This window comes from Patagioenas fasciata, chromosome 2 (genome assembly GCF_037038585.1).
Source record: "Patagioenas fasciata isolate bPatFas1 chromosome 2, bPatFas1.hap1, whole genome shotgun sequence".
Taxonomy (NCBI): Eukaryota; Metazoa; Chordata; class Aves; order Columbiformes; family Columbidae; genus Patagioenas; species Patagioenas fasciata.
The window spans coordinates 65387399-65402006 of NC_092521.1; the positions used below are offsets into that span (position 1 = coordinate 65387399).

General features: G+C 39.4%; 1 protein-coding gene across 2 annotated transcripts in view; it reads left to right on the top strand.

The window, feature by feature from the left end:
• Positions 1-14608, top strand: part of AHRR (aryl hydrocarbon receptor repressor) — an 87105-nt gene that overhangs the window by 57368 nt on the left and 15129 nt on the right. The gene's annotated exons all lie outside the window — the stretch shown is intronic.

Here is a 14608-nt window from a genome sequence, read left to right on the forward strand (position 1 = left end):
TTCCTCAGATCTGTGCTCTGAGGGAAGCTGTGTGTGCAGAAGTTTTTCCTTCTATGTATTTTTATCCCCTTTAGGATGACTTTATATTGGCAGAGCAGCATAAAGGGGCCATACTGTAACTGAGAATTGGATCCATTAATCTGGATGAAGAATTAATACTGTTGTGAACTACTGAACCAGCTAGAGCACAACAGTCCATCCCAGATACATCTGCATTTCAAGCACATGATGTAATAATGCCTTTTGTACACTGAGGTCCTTGGAAATTCCTGTGTAATGAAGACTACATATGCATAGTTGTTTTGGATAGGATAATATTCATGGTATAAAAATTGTGTTTTAATGACAGCTCTGAGATACAAATGTAAATGAAATAGTAGTCTCCAGCAAATAAATGCTGTATACTATTAAAAAAACAAAAAGACTTTTTATCGTGGAATCTAAATCATAACTCATTCAAGTCTATGGAATGGAAACTGCCACCCTGCTTTCCTTCCTCTTAATACTTTAGAAGATTTTAATTCTGTATTTCAAAGCGAATAACACAGAGGCATCTGATTAGTGCCCTGGTGTCATCTGGGACAGAGTTAATTTTCTTCCTAGTAGCTGGTATAGTGCTGTATTTTGGATTCAGCCTGCGAAGAATGTTGATAGCGCACTGATGTTTTGGTTGTTGCCAAACAATATTCATACCAAGTCAAGGACTCTTCAGCAAGAAGGCTGCAGGTGCACAAGAAGCTGGGAGGGGCTACAGCCAGGACAGCTGATCCAGGCTGGCCAAAGGGCTATTGAGTACCATGTCATGTCATGCTCAGTATATAAACTGGAGTTGGCTTGTAAGGCAAATACTGCTGCTCAGGAACTGACAGGCTGTTGGTGCATGGGTGGTGAGCAATTGCATTGTGCATCACTTGCATCGCTTGTTTTGCATATTCTCGTATTGTTGTTATAATTATTATTGTCCCTTCCTTTTTTGTCCTATTCAACTATTCTTATCTCAACCCAAGACTTTTTTTACCTTTCCCTTCTTTCCAGTCTTTCCCCCGTCCCACTGGGAGGGGTGAGCAAGCAGCTGCGTGGTCCTTGTTGGTGGCTGGGGTTAAACCCCAACATTAGTTATTGCTAGTGCCAAAATGAGATGTTTGGCTGTCAGGTATTATTTGCAATCATTTCCATTCTCAGTGAATCAGGAGTACAGGGTGTACAATATATTATAAATATAGTGATGATCTAATTTTTAATGAGGGTTTCCTAACTTCAGTCTTTGTTTTGTTTGGTGTATATTACTTGTCCACAAGTTATAATCATTAAGGATCTTCAAAGAGTAGCCCTACTGCTACGAGCGCATGGAGAGAACCATTTTGAATATATGAGAGAGATTTTATCCTGGATCATATTTAATGTGGATCATTAACTAGAAGATTAATTGCATGTTAATATGAACGTATTCACCCGACTTCATTTATGGGCATGCCTGACCTAGAATAAGAGGGTGAATTTTCGTTAGGCCAGTCTGGGAATGTTCCCTGGGCACTGAGTTTGGCACAGATGCTCATTCAGTGGCCAGTGCATGTGAAGAAAAGTGGGTTTTTTTGTTGTTCAACCAAATTCACCATGTTGCTTATTAGAGACTGTGAGCTTTTAACTAAAGAGACAAATTTGTGATTCCTTCCAAGGAGAAGCAAGCAATCTTGCTGGTGGTTGCAGTTCTTTGTATATTGACTTGTGAATCTGTCCACTTTATTGGTTCTCAAAAGATTTTTTTTTACCTGTCAAAAGCTGCTTTCCTTCTCATGATACCACCGTGCACTGTGCAACTTCTCTCACATGCTTTATATAATACAAACCAGAATAATCTGAATCACCAAAATATGTGTGAATAATACTGTCTCTGGCTGCAATGTTAATGGAAAACCAGGGATCATTGCATTTTTTTTTTTCTTAGTGGGTATGATCACTGTGCTCTATGTATAGCTAGAAATACAAAAACAAACCAAGAACCCTAATTACTGGTAAATAATGTATCTGGAACTCTAGATTCTTGGAACAATGCAATACTTCCCCTTTCAGCTTCAAAGAAAACAATGGAATTAGTCTGTCTTGAAAGTATGTTTAAAATGTTTTTTATTTTTTAAAGGCCTCTGCCACAACATGTGTTTTATATTTAAGAGTTTATAGATATTTTTTACGGCTATAATCAAATAACTTTCATCAGCAATCATAGAATAAACAATGATACCAGTTTATCACAGGCTTTTTAGTGGAGCACAGTAGGTATCTAAATAAATAATTTCTTCCAGTTTTCTAAGATCACTTCTGGATAAGAGAGCCTTTCTTGCCATCTTTGTTTCCCTTTGGAAGGAAGACAGACAAAGCCCTAAGAACCAAAGTCCAATGTTATTAACAGGCTTTCTGTGTATACCCCATTTTTGCAAACTTTGCTCTTCTTGGAGACTTCAGACTCCAACTGTTTGCTGCACTAATGATTTTTGACTCTGCACTTTCAAAATATTTTCCAAGACAGGTGGTATTGGAACCCTTGTGCCACATGCCTTCTGGCAGAGAAGGGTCACATTCAGTTTCTGAAGTTTGTTACTTCATACTTAAAGAACAGTGGGCCAAACCCGTAACCAGAAAAGTGGGAAAATAAATTGTATTGGCAGTTAATAAATCCCAGCAGAATTTATGGGGTGATGGGGTGGAGAAACACAATAAAATGGTGAGTTGGAAAAATAAGAATGAATCACTGGCGGGTATCTAGGCAATAGCCTTGATTGCAATAATAATCTCACAGCTGTTGGCCACCTCCTGCTCTTCCCCTCAGCTATGTTGCACTCACAATCTCAAATCTAGTCTCAGAGTCTACACTGTTGTGCAGGTAATTCCTCATCCCAAATGCATGTGTAATTTTCATGTGTTACACTATCCTATTGGAAGAGCTAAATGTCTGTTGTTGAGAGGGAGGCCCTCTGTGGATTTGTTTTCTCAAAGACATGCAGTCAGGCCATGGCCCCATCATCACCACTGACACTGCTTCTTGCATAATCATCACCTGTATACTAAGCAGCACACTCCTAAAATTATCACTTGGACTTTATTGACCGCCTCACAGTTGCTCCTGCAGTTTTTCTACTTGTTCTGGAAGAATCATGGGTGTTCAAATTTCTGTCTCAACACTTGCTGCTGAAGGAGATGTCTTGATGGTCTCCTTCATTGTGTCTGTTGGTCTTCTATTCTGCTGTTGGAGGCTGCAGGATAAGGTTTATGGTATCTCTGTCTACACGTGTACTGGAAATAAGTCTTTTCAGGTGTGAAAATAGTGTTTTATATCCAAAATGTCACAAAAATTAAAAAGAAATCTGGATGATCCAGGCAGCTCCCAAACAGATGCTAATGGAGTAAGGCTGCCTGATTCTGTCATGCCCCATCTCGCCGATGAATACTGATAAAGGCCAGACCTGGCCTCTTTTGTCATTTCTGTGCTCACAGGCAGCTCATGCTCTGCCAGGGAAGGTCCATGCTATTTTCAGAATGTTCCACACCACCCTTTTGTGCAGTTCACAGGCAGATTTCTACATGAGTCCTGTACTCTTCAGGCTTCAGTGCACAAGAATCACATTTTCGTGGTTTTGTCTCATGTTTTTCTTCATGGCTGCACTGAAGAAGACAGTCATCATACTATCTTGGTATTTTTTATTCAGTGACACTGTACATCTACTCTTCCTGAGCAGAGGTAGTTAACTATGCATGCCTGAGCTATCTTTTTTCCTGCTAAAACCAAAAAGGACATATGGTTGAATAGAAAGGTATTGGATTTTGTGCTATAAAACACGTGCAGGAGAGTAAGAAATGCAAGGGCCTTTCAGGCATAATTTGAATTACATACAAAACAGAGGGGTGGCTGCAGGCTCAACCTGAAAAAAAAGCTCATAGCCTGTTTTTCTCCATGTACTTCAAAGAGACACCAGGCTCCCTTACAAAAACCTCGACAACATTGCTCAGAAGCTGAAACCACCTGCTCTTTCAGTGGGAACATCTGCACCTCCCTGGTTCTGCAGCCCACCCCACTCTTCTGGAGCATCTGGTGGTAACTACACCAGTCTTCGTTCATTTTAGCCTGTCAGGAGACTATGCGCAGGAGACCTGTGCTTTCAGTGTGTATGCTTAGCAGCACTCTGCTGAATGGTTTGGAATCTTCTTGTGCGTGTCAAAGAGACGTTGTTTCTTCTGGCTAAACACTGTATAGACCACTTAGCTTTCATCAAGGGCAGAAAAAGCAAATTATTGACATTTTATATGTTAATCTATGGCAAATGTCTTATTCTCCACCCTTCCTAGAGAGTACTACAATTACAACTTAGTTATTTAAAATTTTAGGCGAAGACTGTCAGATGTCTGGCATCTTAAAAATATCTTAAAATCATAGACATATGGGCTTTTATTAAAAAAAAATAAAAAGAAAGAAAAAAAAGGAAGTAACTTCTTCAAAATCATGTCTGTCTTCAGAAGTGGAGAAAAACAGCAAAAGCTAGTTTTGGTGGTGCTGCCCTTATAATTCTCTACCGGTATCAATAATCTTAGCTTCATCACATTAACCACTTAATCATCTAAAGCTGGATTTTTCAAACTGAGCTTCTGTGTTTTGTAGGCATGCCTTTATTCTACCATTTAGCAGATGAATTTTGCTGATTTGAGTTGTAACATGACCAGTGAGGCAATTCAGGTATGTAGCTACTGAACCAGCATTTGTGCTTTAAACTGACTGTTGGTGCAAAGTGATGGCATAATCAGATATAGGCACTTTTTCTCACAGAAAAGTTCTTTATATATTGTTTCTTAAGTCCATCTCACAGATTTGGGCACTATTGTGAATAGGAAGCTTTGGATCTGCTTAGTAGTTCCCACTGAAGTCAGCGAGGCATTTTTCATTAGCTTTAATACCAAATAAAGCCCAAGTCTTCTTAATCAAAACCAATCAAAGTCAGACTTTCTAAGTAAAGGATTCGGGACTTGATACAATGCAAGCTTGAAGCATGCTATTTAACATTATGTCATTACCTTAAAAGTAGCTGCAAATAATAAGCTTTCTGGGAGTTACTTTGAAGAGAGAGGTGTATCTGCAGATTTTGGCACTGAAAGGTATTTTCAGGTGTCCTCTACTAACAGCTTGAACCAGAGTTCAAGTTTCATTCCAAGGGAATTGGAAAATGATACATTAGAAAACATCCTATTGGTACTGTTCTTCACTCTGCATAAGGAAATAACATAGGAAACCCTTTTCCCAGTTGGTTTCCTGTAATTTTTTTAAACTTGTTAGTGTAATTCCACTTCCTCCTTCCAAACTGATTTATGTAATCAGTACTTGATAAAACCGTGCACTTGAAAAATACACTCCAGTTTAAACTTTAGTCAGAGAGCAAGAGATTTTACTCTTCCTGTTATTTTTTAAATTTAAACTTGGAAAGGTAAATTGGGAGTCAGGCAAAGTGCATGGCTTTTATACAGGGCTATGACCAAGGCTGCACTACAGAAATCAAAAACTAGTAGGGAGACACTTTTTGATTTATTCTGGTCTTGAATTCCTTTTCACCTTCCAACAGTGCTGACTCTCTTAGCACAGTACCTCTAAAGTAAATCCTGTTAGATTTTGATACCGTGCTTTACCTTTTAATCTACTGGTTTAAAATGGGGCCATCAAAATAGAAGTCCTTATAAAGAGCTCATAGTCTCAGTGCGTTTTCTTTTGCTGTTAATACAACCTTTAAAAGTTACTCAAACAGCCCTTTTGCTTTGTTTGTTTGTTTGTTTGTTTTCAGACAGGAACCTTTTCCCAGTAATTCAAATGACATGATTTAAGCTGACATTAGTCACTTGGGGTGATTTACAGATAATTTACCCATGAAAAAAAGAGCCATAAATGGGGTCAGGAGTAACTTGCCATTCTATCACATGCATACATTCACTTTCTTCTTGCCAGGCGTAGGCAAAACACAAAGGAACATTTCAGAGGCCCCCATCCCTTTTTTTTTTTCTTCTTTTCAAGTAGGCATATTTCTAAAATCCAGACTTGAAATTTGGCATGGCCACAACTTTGTGCAAAAAATATCCTTTCTGTTGCCCTATAAACAAATAATGTTGTCACTTATTCTTTTTTTTTTCGCCCCCTTTTTTTTTCCTCTCAAACAAATGTGGACAGAAAAGCCTGTGACCTCCAAATACCATTTGCTCTCTGCTCCAGTCCTTGATGCTACTGTTACAACTATAGCAATTGCGATGCTGCCACCGAACAGAGGTTTCTGAAGTGCAAGGCAGTGGCACCCTCCAGTTTGACACGGAGGAGGGGAGCAAAACAAAAAGATGTGATCGTCTCCGTTCAGGGGGACACGTGAAGAAAGACGCATTTCAATGGGCAAGAGGGCGCACAGAAATAATGAAAAAAATTGTAACCACGATTGCCAATACTCACAGTGTATGAGCAGCTTGACCTTTGCCAGGACCTTTGCAAGAGTTCTAAGGAGGGATTTGAAGGAGATAAATCGGGTATCCCTGCAGAGACTTGAGTGGAGCCTTTTAGCAAAATGGGGAACACCATCAAGTGCTTGTTTTCAAATCTTGCATATAGGTGAGGGTAATGTGTTGGACTGATGGGAGTTAATACTTAGCTTCTCCAACATGAAATGATAGATCATAATTGAGAGGAGAGCAAGCTGTGAGCAGATCGGAAAATCAGGACAAGCAGCTTATGTTAATGTGATATAGAAAGGGGAGCTAGGTGCAGCGAGGAGGGACAGTTCACATCCTCTCTGGTTTACACTGGCATCAGAAAAGTTGGCTTCCATTTGGTGGGGCAGAGGCAAACCTGCTGTCATATGGGGATGCCGAGCTGAGAAATTTTCGATATACTGGTGAATGGAGCAGCTGTCTATCAGTGGTGTTAAGGTAAAGAATCAACAAACTTTGGGTGCAGACCACATGCAGATCTGAATTGAAGCTCGCTGGTGCTCTATCCAGCCCATTCACGGCAGCCTGCTCCATCCGAGCTCACTTTTCACAGCCCCTTCCTCTGTTTCTGCTCTGGCTATTTTGGTGCCTCTGGAGACGGTCCAGTGGCCACGTGACTTCCTCCCCAACAAAACATATTCTCCCGTTCCAGCTCCATTAGTTTTGGGCTTTTTTCTTTCTCTTACTGACTTCAGAGATAACCCTTGGCAACCGTTCTCCCCAATCAATAGATTCAATATATCTGTATGTGAGCACTGCATCATGTAGATGGACAGGGATTTAGTCTGCTACTAGAACAGGATTTCTTGTGTTCAAGTAATGAAGACAATCATAACACACTATTCCTTCCATACACATTTCTGCACGAGCATTTTCTTTTGAGGAAGTGTCCTGGTTTTGAAGATGGCAAAGTAATGTATCGTAAATAAATAAAAAAATTAAAAAAAAGAAATAGAAATATACTTCAAGTAATGCCAGTCTGTTATGATAGATGATTGCAATCTTACATGGTTTAACTGGTTTTCAGCTGGCTGAAGTTAAATTATAAATTAGTAACCTAACCTGTATTTACAGCTGACACCTGCTTCCAGTATGTTCCTCGTTTTCAACTCAGAAAAGCTATTGAACTGCAGCCTTGCTATCTTCTAAGTAAGGCGAAGTGACAAGAATTTTTGCAAGTTAGCAGTGATTTTGTTTTGTGGTTATGAATGTTTCAGAAGAAAATACAAATATTGAGTACATTTCAACTTTACTTTTTGCCTACCTCAGTTAGTAAAACTTGAATATGCTATTTGATGGGTTTGAACTGAAAACTGTTATTAAAAAATATGATGCTGACCATTTAATGTACTGTTTCCTATTAGCAAGGATATAGTATCGATTTGGAGACAGAACAGATAGACACCCTTCTGATACTTCTGTTCCTGTTCCAAGAACGTCAAGAGAAGTCACCATCATTCTGATTTTTAACTGTCCATGACAACTTATGAGTAGAAAAAAGAAAAATGAGAGTTTTTGCATCCCATTGTAGCTGCAGTTCTTCCAGGAACTCCTAGCTGCAAAAGCAGAAGATGACAAACAGCAGGCATTTTCGCCATTGTGTTTTGCACCTTCTCCCTTCCTCCCAGTACTGCAATTCTCCCAGAATTCTCCACTAACTGAGAGTGGGCTTATTTTAGCAATAAGAAGACAAATGTCTGCTCAAACTGAAAGCAGGGGCTTGCAAAAGAGCCTCGGGGAAGGGTTCATCTAGCCTATAACTCAGCTTTCTGCAGTCATTGCTGCTGGGTAGAGGAGTTGTCCCTAACTTTCCATCCTTACCTCTTTCCAGACAATCCATTGTCACCCACTTGATATCTAGATGAGAGGAAGTATTGCTTGCCTCTCGGGGTCAGTGTGACACATTGACAGCAGAATTCACAGCCAGTGTGGGACAGCATGTTTTATACAGAATACAAAACATGTGCAAGGGGATAACTGGCACAGTAAGACAGTTCCCAGAGTTGAATTCAGGAATGCCACACTCTCTAAAACCCCCAGTGACCTGAAATGGTGTTGAAAAAAGCTGGTTTAGTATATATCATTGAACAGAATGTGAAGTGCAGATTGTTTTGCTCTTCTCCCTGAAATAATTCTGCGTAAGAAAAACTGATATATAGTGCTAAATAGACAGAAAAATAGTGCTGTGAAATTAGGACATCACATTCTGTTTATAGGCTGCAAGACTGTGTCTTTTAGGTTTTGATTCCTTACAGCAAGAGATGTCTGCCATTCCTGCTCATTAACTGTTTGCAAGTACAAACAGAAGTCAGCTGTGGTTGGAATACTATGATAACTTTTTCTCTTCAGGACTTGACGCACTTACATGTATATAACACTAAAAAAAAAAAAATTCCAGACATTTGGTACTTATATATGTCCAATTGTCCAACATGTTGGATAAATATTACTTGAGATTCTTTTCAGCAAGTTGTTTCTGTGGAAGATAATGGGTAATCTTATTACACTTGTTATTGCAAAGGCTACCTAACTAAATTTATTATTACAAGTGCAGATTAGTGAGCAATTAATGCTTCATTTTGAGTCTTCTTAAATGGAATTAATCAGGCTCTCATTTTCTATATTGAAATTGTTGAAGAGAAGACTGAAAAGCCCAGAGCAGCTGCAGAACTCCAAAAGAAAGAAGGGCTGAACTTGCACTGAAGATACGATATTGCCCCAGCTTTGCTTCCATCTGTGAATACAACATCTGCTTTTGAGGCAGTGAAATGAGAAATTGCATAAATCAATATAAAGACGGTTTCTATTTCCAAGTGTAGTCCAGGGCATAGTATTTGTGAAAGAGCATTGACAGTACAGTTTTATTACCGGTACAGCACAATTTTAAATTCAACATCATGATTAAAGAGGAGGCTAAAGGAAAAGTTATACAAGATTATGTCAGTGTCCTTTCATGGTAATTGCTAAGGTAAATGACATGTTACTCATCCAAGTGCTCACAAGCATATCCAGTAATCATGACACAAATATCTATGTATTAGTTAATAAAATGTGTGTGAAGGGGTTTCTGACAATTTTTGGATTAATGATTTGAATATTCTTCTTCTTTAGATTGCTATGAATAGTCTCCAGCACTTGTATAATGTCCACTAATCTCAGGTAATATGTGTATACTCACAAAATCCTAACTGGTAATGCAAAGAAGAGAGTAATGGATTTTTTACAATTAGACATGAAACAATCCACCAAAACTTGCCATCAGTACCAAACATTGTGGGTGTTAATAATTTGATCTAAAAAAACATGCCATGTAACAAATTTGTCATGAGGTGTTTGGTGTCACCCATGAATTTTGTAGCCGCAAAACCTTCCCAACCAGTCTTTAAGCTACCAACCACTCGCACTACTCCCCTCTGGAAGCATGGTCTGTATTCTCATTTCCAGTGTTTAGTACTTGTGAAAACAATGGGATCCAGTTGGGATGGGTTCGTGCATATAGTAAAGAAGAGAGGCCCAGCCCCAAGGACTTGACACAGACTAAGCAAGCTTTGTTGCAAAAGCTTAGCTTGGAGGGAAAGTATAAGGGAAAAACCCCCCTACATTTGCAGTTTCACATAATGCAATTAAAACAGCTTTAAAGGCAAAGTTGTTATTGGTTGTGTCCAATATTTATTACATATCAAGCAAACAAAACCCAACATCGCTGTAGTTTAAAGTGCGTTTACATGTGTGTACACATTACAATCTCACCCTCTAGGGAACTACTATGTTTTCTTGAAAGTTTATAGCTCACAATTACCAGAGACCAATGACTTACATTTTCCTAACTGATTTCCAAGAGGCCAATTTTGTCTGCCGTCTCTTGACGAGCCACAGCATTCCAGCTCCCTCGTTAGACTGAAGACACGTATATAAACAAGTATCTCCAAAGTTGCCCTCGTTCCCTGGTGGAAGTGATGGGACACTGAAAAATGCAATAATGAGAAACTTCACCAGCTGAATGGTTCACAATTGTCTGTGTCTTTCAGATGGCACAGCTGTTCCCTCTGACAGTAAATGGGAGTGCCAGGGCTCAAATTCTTCTGGGAATGTGAACGATCTTTGAAAATGTTGCCAGGTTCTGCTCTGGGTAGCACAGCACTAGATGCTGAATTTCCATACTGTCTCTAAGGCACCTTAAGTGATATCCAGGCTCAAGGACGTAGGCAGGAATGTGAATTTCATTTTATCTGTGAAGACAAGAAGAGTGGAAGGGGCATAATGATCACATGTATGTATTTCTTTGTATTTGAAAAACAACATTTCTGCTGTATATGAAAACAAATCAATTAGATCTGACACTTTCCCACTGAAAAGCTTCCCATATAAACCAATGGCTGTAGGCTTCAGCCTGTAGGATTTACTTCCTCCCCTGGCTCAAATAATGGGAATTCATCTTCTGTTTTGTTTCTTTTGCCTGAAAACTAAGCAGTGCACGCAAGCCTTTGATCAAAACTGAATGCTAAAAACAATCCTGCCACTCCCCCTTCGCACGGAATAGTGCTTACTCACAGAAATATTCCTTTTGAAGTTGCTTTGTAGATACCAGAGAAATGCAGAAGAGTCCGGAGGGCTAAGAGATACTGTACTTGTCGAGCAAAGGCCATATTCTGATGTCACCAGATATGGTATTTCTGAATAGTCTTTTATGTGGGGTTTTATTTCAGGGTTCTGTAAGAGTCTCATTTATTTTATTTTTTTATTTTTTTCGGTTTATAGGGAGAACCTCAGGGATTCCAGAGGGATTTTTGAGAAGGGCAATTATGAGTCCTAAAAACACTAGCAGAAGAAATACCGATTCATTAAACAATACAGTTAAAGACAGAAGACACATTAACTGTCTGCATTTTCATCCTAATATTCATAAGACAAAAATGAAGATATCATTTCCAGAGTTTTTAAATAGCTACTTATTTAGATCACCGGAAAACAGCCCCATCCCACATAGGATGCAAAAATCCAGCGATACACTATTAGATGAAGCTGTTCCAGATAAACTGCGAGCCAACTGACCCTGGAAATTTAGTACCCAAGTTGCGTGACTCGAAAATCTGTTCAAAGCAAGGCATGGCTGCAGGCCTTGACTGTTGTACTTTAGTAACCATAGTAACATGGTCTCTGGAGACCTAATGCTAGTGAATTTTCCTTTATTTCAAGGAAGAGTAATAAGAGAAATGTGGCTTGGAACTTGTTCTCTCTTTCTTTTTTTTTTCCCCCCTCCTTATTTTTACTATGCCATGACCTTGACCAAAATATCTTTGAAGTATTTGCTGGCTGATTTTCTGCTATGGGACCAGAAAAAAAAAATCAGGATATATAAAGGATCTTGCCAAAGGAAGTTCTATCTTCCTCAAAATATTTGCTTTCATTCCCAAAGAGAACCTCTTGACTAATAATGTTTCGAAAACTTCTTAATGGAAGGAACTGATACCTTTCATCTCACAGCTACTGTGAGCACCAGAATAATGTCATACATTCTTTGAACTGACAGATTAATTGTTTTTTGTTTCAGTAGCAGGTGCAGCTTTTCGTGAGTACATAATTGGATGTACATGTTTTTTCAAAAGAACACAGGCCCCTGTCTGGTGCCAAGCTCTTTTTTTTTTTTAAGTACAATGTAGAAAACTCATGTAAGAGCTTTTAAAAAGCCAAACACAAACAAACAAACGTTCACAAAACATACTTAAGTCTGTCTCACATGTTTCAACTATTATCCTGGATTAGAAATTCCATCTGTCATTGAATCCGTATGGTTTACCAAATGGAAGTTGGCAACCATGGATTTTTTGCAGACTTAAAGTCAGTTGGTTTTCGTTGCAAAAGTTTAAACGTCCACCCTAATATTTGTGTGTGTGTTTCTACGCATGAGTGTGTCCCTGTGTACCTGTGTAACTATATGCAAATTGCTAAAAATTGTGATAGGATACAAGTGGAATTTGTTGATTAAAACACACCAGTTGTACACAAAGCAAATAACATTGTCATTGAGCCATGGAGTTCGGTTATTTCCCCCTCTAAATCCAAGAGCCCTATTTTAGGCTTTCCATTATTTCTACTGAAAGGAATAAAGTGAAATGAGGGAGCTGCCTTTACATCTCTGTGCTGTTCCCCCCTGTGTTTGGGGCAGAGATGGCCTCACATTAGGGAGGGATATGAGGCTGGTGTGCGTCCTCTTTCCCTTCTCCTCCCCCCAGGTTATGGATTACCCAGGCAGACGGCTGCTGCGGTTCTGACACAGCACAGCAGTGCAGCCTCCCGTTCGCTGGCAATGAGAGAAAGCTATCACTGGGAATTTCATTTCAGTAACTGAGAATGTTTAGAAGCATAAGTGAAGTCATTTAATACTTTGTTGTCCTGTTTAACGTGAGACCTGATAACTTAGAAGAAAAAAGCTGGGAATAGTTTTTGTTAATTCTCATGGACTGAAGCTGTCTCTCTCTTCCACCCAGTCTTACAAATCATTACGATTTTGGCCAGAATAATGGAAAAATAGCTATGCATTATTACGGTAAAGGGCTTGAGTATGGAGTTGCATATGATACCTGAGATTTATCTGAGAAAGTCAGATGAGGTCTTTTCCTACTCATTTGCAATCACTGCTACCCACTTCTGGGGTACCAGACCTATGCTAGCAAACACCCTTCTCGTTTACACCAGCTGTGGTAAGTAAGTAAGAAAAACATAAATCTCAGCCCAACTCTGGCTCTATTCAGAGTCTTCTGTGCTACAGATGTCAGGTTTCACACTGAACTGCACTTGAGGGTAATACTGAGAAAACAGAAAAATTTGCAGTCATGGGTAGGCCTTACTGGTTATAAAGTCTTACTCCATGTGCAGCTCATCTCTTCTCATTGTAGTTGAAGCAGCAGGTTTCCCAGCTAAAATGGGGTTTAAACACATGGAATTTGTGTTAATCCTCAATAGCTTCATGTGGCTTCATAAAAGTTGTTGTTGCACCAAAGTGGGTTTTGCTTCTCCTGCCTGCAGGGCAGAGCATCTAATGTGTTTGGGGTCATGAAAATCAGGCAGTGCTTGGTTGAGAGACCTTAACTCAGAAAAGGACGTCAGCATTTTGAGAACAAAACAAAACAAAGTGGGGGAAGTTTGTAATTCTCTTTATTTACATACCTCCCTGAAATCCATACTTTTTTCTGTCTTAATTTAAACACATGGATCCTTGAACTTTTCCTCCACTTTTTCTTTCCTCTTGCTCTCCCCTGCTCTTCCTCAATACCTACTCCAACCTCACAGATGTAGTTGCCAGTCCACTCATCTAAATCCTTAGAAATACACATGGTCCCATTTCCCATTCTCATTTTTACAAACTTCTGTACCTGATCCAGTCCAACTCTGGCTTTGTGAAAGAAAAATGTGTATGAAGAAAGAGCTGCCCACCTTCAACTATAGGGGAGCAAGTTTTATATTTTGAAGGTAGAGACTGATCTCTTAGGCTACATGTCTGGGCCTAAAGAGTATGTGCCCATATGTTTGATTAAGAAGATTCATTTTCACATAGAAGTATTTATGTCTTTATTCGTAAAAACAGTCCTTGGCAAAGGCAGATGGTCCCCCAGATATTTCCCACTGGGGCTGAAAAACTCCAGCTTGCCTACAGGACAACGGAAGGCACGTTATAAAGATGTGCAGCGTGATACTGTATGAGATTCTTTGATCATACTCAGGTCTTGGGGTCATTTTCTAAGCCTTCCCAGATAGGGCTTGGTGTATTAATTTGCTCAGGTTAGGAACATCTCTTTAATGTTCTTAATTTCTACCTGTCCCAGCTGCATGAGCGGGACTGGAGGTCTTTTGGAACGTGCATGGTAACAGCCACAGACACTCGCATGAAGGAGCTCCCTTAAATGTCCTATGGTTAACTTGTGGAAATTTTTAGTCTGTTCAAATTAAAAGACCTGCCAGATGTTCAAAATGCAACAAAATTCCTAACATCGCATCACTGATGGTTTCATTGCTCTGAAGATGTGTCCAGAGACAAGATGCCAAAAATGCTTTCTTGTCTCCACTTGACATTGGGAATGGATATGACAGATACCATTTATGAAGGCTC